This window comes from Pseudoliparis swirei, chromosome 24 (assembly GCF_029220125.1).
Source record: "Pseudoliparis swirei isolate HS2019 ecotype Mariana Trench chromosome 24, NWPU_hadal_v1, whole genome shotgun sequence".
Lineage (NCBI taxonomy): Eukaryota > Metazoa > Chordata > Actinopteri > Perciformes > Liparidae > Pseudoliparis > Pseudoliparis swirei.
Window position 1 is genome coordinate 18,750,802 of NC_079411.1, and position 7,314 is coordinate 18,758,115.

Sequence of the window (7,314 nt, forward strand, 5' to 3'; positions counted from 1 at the left end):
TTCTGTAATGCAATTAAAAAAACAAAAATGTCATGCATTCTGGATTCATTACAAATCAACTGAAATATTGCAAGCCTTTTATTCTTTTAATATTGCTGATTATGGCTTACAGCTTAAGAAAACTCTAAAATCCTATCTCATAAAATTTTAATATTTCCTCAGACCAAGTTAAAAAAGATTTATAACAGCTGAGTGTTTGTCAAGGCTCAGGAAACCCTTGCAGGTGTTTCGAGTTAATTAGACAATTCAAGTGATTTGTTTAATACCCTACTAGTATACTTTTTCATGATATTCTAATATTTAGAGATAGGATATTTGAGTTTTCTTAAGCTGTAAGCCATAATCAGCAATAAATCAGAATAAAAGGCTTGCAATATTTCAGTTGATTTGTAATGAATCCAGAATGCATGACATTTTTGTTTTTTTAATTGCATTACAGAAAATAAAGAACTTCATCACAATATTCTAATTTTCTGAGACAGTCCTGTATATACACAGGCAACACCTGAGAGGATATGTGCATTTGCAGCTTTGCAGTGGCATCACACCTCGCTCACACAGCCCTGGATAAATAAGGCTCCTCATTTACACCTCCTGTCATACTCTTTCTCAACTACCCTGCTGCTCGTAATGTGTTGACAGTGTTGTTTGTCGAAGGTCATTGTCAGCCTTTCACGCGTTGGGGCTCCCGCTGTGGCTTTTCCTGCCGTCTCTGTGTCGGAGTCACTGGTTTGAAACTCTTTCTGTGCCCAAAGACTGTGACAAAGAAATGCCAAACGTGAAGGTGAGAGAAAATGAAAGTTACAGAAGAATCTGTATGTATCGAACACTCACCTGACGTTGACACTTCTATAAAAACTGTTTCCCAGGCAGCCCCCCCGACGCATGAAGGGGAGCGATAATGACAACTGTGACACTCCTCTGACACTCCACTGGCTGGCACAGGTACTAGACCAATTTGGTGTTGCATACAAACTGACAGCTGTACTTTCCCACAGATACAGCATGTCTTCATCTAATTTGATGACCTGGCCCATTGGAAATGCATGTCGTGAAATAAATGAGACACTAAAATGTGCTGCAAAGATTTAAACCTATCAGTATCTGTGAGTGTGATCAAGAAAGTCGACACAGCGTTTTACAGTATGAGACACCAGGACGGATTTGTTCAGAAACCAGACGGATTACCTTCTGGCACATCGAGAGGCCGTCTGAGCCAGACTGAGCTTTCCGAGCTTCTTCTTGAAGTGGCAGATTGCAGAAAAAGAGAAACAACTGTGGGGAAAGAAATCTTTTCCAACATGTGTAATCTCCTCAGAGGAGACAAATTGTTTTGATTACAGACCAAAGATTTTGTTAGAAGTACGGGAAATGTGGTCTACATTTTTACAGGAACTAACAATATTCCTGTTGGTGGAATAGAAACAGTAATCTCACCTGTGCTTTCATTTAATTATAACTCTTACAGTTAACTCTACAATGCTAAGTGACTTTATGGAGGAATCTACTTAATCCAGCCAATACACTTCTGTACATGGCATCATCAGGTTTTTGTTTTTAACGGGTAAAATAAAATCTCAAACTATGCACACTAAATTTAAACTTTATTAGGTACTTAAACTAATCCAGTCTCATAAATCGACAATACATTACAATCTATTCTGCAGAATTATGAAGGTATAGATTTGTGTCTTTATTACGCCAACAAAAAAAAGGTTCTTAGAGCAAATTTCTCGCTTGTAATTAAATTAATTATTAGTTTTGCTGATGAAACTAAAATGTGTTGCTGCAAATTAAAAACCTTTGCTCTCAAATTAAAACCCTTCGCTATCAAATTAAAAACCTTCGCTCTCAAAATAAAAAAAAAAGTGCTGTAAAAGAAAAACCTTGCACTCACAAAAAATAACCTTGGCTCACAAAGCAAAACCCTGAGCCCTCAAAACAGAAATCAACGAGCTGTATTTGGACGTAGTGGACCATGAAGGTAGATCTGTGTCTTTATTACGCCAAAGAAAAAATTCTCTAAAAATAAAAAATAAATCCCTCAAAATAAAAAAATGTGCTCTCAAAATAAAAACATTTGCTCACAAAGAAAAACCCTGCGCTCTCAAAACGAAAACCTTCACTCACCAAACGAATATCTACGAGTTGGCAGGGCTTACGCTGCTGAAGCGAGGAGTTTCTATTGGTGGGTTTGACTTGCTCTTGGCTCGCTGCGCTAACGGGAGGTTACGCTGAGGAGGAAATGGAGGTAAGTCGGCATCGTCTTGCATATTACATGCATTAAAAATAACTGATAAACCTGATGCATGTAACGTGGGCTAACATAGAGCTGCATGTCAACACAGCAGCCCTTCATCTCATTCTTTAAATAAAGAGACTCCACGGCACTAACAACATGAAAAGAAAGTGAAGCGCTGCTACATTTAAAATACGTTTGACAAAACCGAGCAACTTACCTCCTCACCGTAACCTCCCGTTAGCGCAGCGAGCCAAGAGCAAGTCACGACCAAAAAGCTGGCTAGCTTTCTTATTTGGCTACTAGCTAGCCACCAACAGGCTGGTTGAGTATATAGGGTGGAAATTAGAGAATATTATACAAACTCATATCATTTATAAGTTCATGATAATCAAGATGGAGAATTATCAAGTGAGGACCATGGTTTGTCAATTTGCAATGAAATCCCCAGAGGGCTTAATAATAGATTTTGCACGCTCCTTGAAATTATCCATCCATCCATTCATCCATCCATCCATCCATTCATTCATCCATCCAGCAACATTGGATGCTTGCTCAGAATGACCTTGATTCTAATCATCTGAACAACAGTAGTTGGGATGGCAGATGCTCAGCAGCTCAGAATCAGTTTTTTTTTTACTCATCAAAGCCTTTATGTTTGAACAAATAGAGAAGTCACAACAAGAACAGAAGACAGAAACCTCCCTGGACTTGGCTTGAAACATGTTGAGCAGCATGCCCCACTCTTGGCAGATGCAACTTCGTGCAACATGTAGCAGCACAATGCGAAACACTGGGTGGTCATAATCAATTAGCCATTTATCAACTCCCAGCCACACAGTGGGATTTAAAGTTGTATCAGCTCGAGCGAGGTGGATCTGACGAGCTTTCAAACGGGACGTAAAATTCATCTTTCATCTCATTCTCTCAGATGGTGAGCCGTTTGTCTGCAGGTGGCTGGCTGGGCTCTGTGATGATGTGTCTGCTGGACGGACAGCATTGGCGGGGAAGTTGGAGATTGGCATGGTATGTCTACGTGTGTCCCCCCCAGTTGAACTTTATAATAATTCATAGGGGCTATAGCTATTTCAATGGGCTGAAAAAAACTGTAACTCTGTACTGATTAAACCTCCAGAAGTAAAGGTCGGCTCGCCTCTTCCCTCCACCACAGAGCTGCATCAGAAATATAGAAATGCAAGCCAAATTCAACAGCAGGTACATTATGTACTGGGCCACACCACCTCATACATCATTGCACTTCACCCTGCACCGGATTGCTCCACGGCGGCACGTTACCAGTGTCTGCTGGCAGGAAAACAGTTATTCAACGAGCGTTTGTAGGAATAAAGCCAATGGAATACAATACATGCTCCAGTACTACTGGTCTGTGTATAAATGAATCCTTGAATGCAAAAGGAAAGATCAGAGTCCGGTTTTATTAAAAAGGAAAAAAAGATAGAAAGACGAAGCCTCATAGTGTTGAAAAACACCGCTTTCCTTGTTCCTTCACTGGCTCCGTCGTTACCAGGCAGAGTTCCACCGGGCCAGACAGCCAGACAGCCAGCCAGCAAAGCCAGACAGACAGACTTCCAGTCCACCAGATCGCCATATGGCTGGCGAGCCTATGGTGGAGCGAGCCAACACCTGTCTGTACTGGTGTGGCACCAGTGGCTAGTGGTCTCGCACACTAACAAACACACACACACACACACAGACACACACACAGACACACATCTGCCTATTCCTCAGTCCTCATCCGCAAAACCCAAACAAAAGACCGCTACCCGTTGCCCAGCTCACACACTCCCCTCCTCGCTGCACAGTGTCTCCGCAGTAATCGCCGGCAAGGTAATTCGGTAATTAACCGACAATCATTAATGCGTTTATTAATGCTGTGCATGCCGTCGATTGTGTTCCGTGTCGTCCCGTTCCCTCTGGGATAATAAGTACCTTTTTATAAACGCGCTTACACAAATGCTAATATGTACTGTACACACATCCTCTGCCCGGTTTATCCTTGAGCCCTGCCAGCTAACACTCCTGGACGCGAAGCATAGGCGCCAGTTTGTTGTTGTTGTATGCTAATGCATACATCCATCTGCTCTCGTGCTTAATTTGGATTCTGCTTATTTTCATTCATGTTCCCGCCCCTCCTACTCCACTGTTCCCTCACCCTCGCCCCCCCCCCCCATCCACCCTGCTTCCTCCTCCTCCTCCACCACCACCTCTCCATCTCCTTCCTGCCGCTCTGACATCAGATGTCTGCCTGGCCGGTGGCCAGAGTCTGGGATGGGATGGGGGGGGGGGGGTGCGGGTTGAGGGTCCACCGCCCCTTCCTGTCCATATGTAAATGAGCCTTGTTTTGATTAAAAGACAGCTGCATATTTCATTAAAGTCACCGACGGAGTGACAGAAGAGAAGGCGCACCTCTGGGGAGGCGGAGGTTGCTTAGCCGGAGTGGATGTAGCTGTTTAGTGCTGCTGAGGGGAACAAATAGCGAAGACAAAAGGGCTGCCCGGGGACTGCTTCGGGGTTTAATGAGGCTGACTCACCGGCACATCAGTTAAAGCTCACACTGATGCGGCGCGTGAGTGAATGTGCGTTGTATGATAACCAAAGCAATTCACAATAAAATATAGACGCCCCCCACACTCCTCATCAGCCATCAAGATGCTTCGGCATGCCATGGCAGGAGCTTTGAGACCCACCGCTGCCCGGCTGCTAAGGAAAACACAGCACCTGCCGTTTCTGAGTAATAACATGAGAAATGGGTTCCCGACTGGCCATCTTTTACTCCTTGGCAGATAGGCTGTTCCCATGTGGGGTCTGGGGGACGGAAAACACATCGCTTCCCGAGACATTTTCACCTCCTCAGTGAAATAAGTTGCTCGTCTGAAAGTACAAATCTATCTTTTTCCTTTTTTAACGTTTGTTTTTTAGCGCGAATTGGTGAATTTCAAAAGTTTCAGGTCAGAGGTTAAGGAATAGGAAGGTGGGGGTGAGGGATGGGGGGGGGGGGTAGATCTCTTGGTTCGGAGCCAACTCCAGTGTAAGTTGTGGGGTATCGGAGGAAGTTGGTCGCTCGCTCTGCATAATCAATCAGAAACAATAGAGGAAGAGAGCAAGTGGTTCTGCCTTTTCTTGACAAGGCTGATTGTATTTATGCAGGGATAGAAGCGAGGTGCGGAGGGGGACATTAAAAGGGATTGCGTATAGCGAGATGTGGGCAGGTGCAGGGGAGCGCTGTAATGGGTGGCCCACTCCGCAAAGCCAAGGACATATACCCAAGAGGAACTGATTGAATGCCATACCAATAAAAGAAGGCAGTTTCATGCACCATTGACCGAGTTGGCATCCACACTGCGGTGGAACCCTCCCCTTCGAGGTCACGATAATGTGAATCACATCTCGTTCCTCTGCGGGCTTGTACCGCTCTGAGGAAGAATCCAACCGCTCCCTCGAAACCTGATTTGTGTTATTCTTCTGTTTCTCTTATACGGTTTTGTGGCATCTATATCCGGTGTATTCGTTGTGTGTCAAAAAAACATGTTTTGACAGAAAGGAAAAAATATCAAATTCAGTCACGATAGGTGGGCAAAAAATAATCTGATTCAAGCCTGCAGTGCGCGCACAGCCAGAGAGTATGTCCTTTCATTTTTCTCGGTACAGAAGAGCAGCGTCTCCCGGAGTGGGTTAATAGAAGGCTTTTATTGTGTCTTCTCCAACTTGTATCTGTCACAATTACATTCGAGCTGGAAGCCTGTGTGCCTCGCAGCCAATTGCAAGGCATTAGCCAAAAGCTAGACAGTCAAACGTTTACGTTGAACTCGACAAGGACGTTCATTCATGTACCTCCACAGTAGAAAAAGTGCAGCGCTAGATTTGTATCTATCACGAGTTTCTGGAAAACAATAACAACATAGTGTGGTTCTACTCTCAGCGCTGTGTGCCAACTTTCCAATCCGCCGCTCATTTTTTGAAGTAAAATTAGAGCCCAGGCAGGTGCACAGACATTTTGGGGGGCAGGTGCTCAAACCAAAAAAAGGGCATCCATCGCCCAAAATGTTTTTTGACAGAGTTAAAACATAAGCAGTATTACACTAATTATGCGGTCCTCGACCTGCGTCTCCTCTTGGCAGGATTAGACAGCTATCTTACATTTTCCTTATGAATAAATATGAATTATTACATGGCAGCGACAGTACAAGCGTTCTGATTGGCTAATGGGTAGTCATGTAAAAAAATAATTTTAAAAACCCTGTCAGATATCAAAACCCATTTGGAGGGAATTGATGACAGAGAAAGTAATTTTATTCTTAACTCCTGATGAATGAGGAAAAAAATTGTCTCCAGAAAAAGGGGCAATTTTCTCATCCAGGGCAAAAGGGCAGGTGCTTGAGCACCACTAGGGGTCTATCTGTGCACGGGCCTGATTAGAGTAACCAATAAACTGTTATTTTCATGAAAGATACTGATAACATGTGAGTCTTGGACTTCCAGCCTGTGAAGACGTCACACTGCAGAGCATCTGTGTGTGTGGCCTATATATGGCCGTGACCGGATACAGAGAGAGGAACGTTTTGAACGGCCAGTGCGGCGTTGCAGGCCGTGTCCATTTTGCTTTACATTTGTAATTTATATTCATGTGTTTGCCACACTTTATTTTCCTTTACATTTGTTATCGTGCTTCCCGTTTTGCATCATATATTAGGTAGGGGGTAAGAAGATCATCCTGGTGGAACTAACAGTCCCGTGGGAAGAGAACTGTGAGGAGGCGGCAGAGAGAAAGAAAATGAAGTACCAACAACTTGTCCAGGACTGCCGGGACAAGGGGTGGATAACATGGCTGATGACAGTGGAAGTGGGTAGTCGAGGATTCCCAGCTCAATCAGCCTGGAATCTGATGACAAGGGTTGGACTAAGAGGCCACGTGAGGAAAACAGCCGTTCGTAGGTTGGGAGAAGCGGCAGAGAGAGCCTCCTGTTGGCTCTGGCATAAGAGAGAGGACACTAGCTGGAAGCCTGGAGGAGGGGGGCAGTGACTTGGCCAATCACTGCTGACCCGCCAACTGGAGA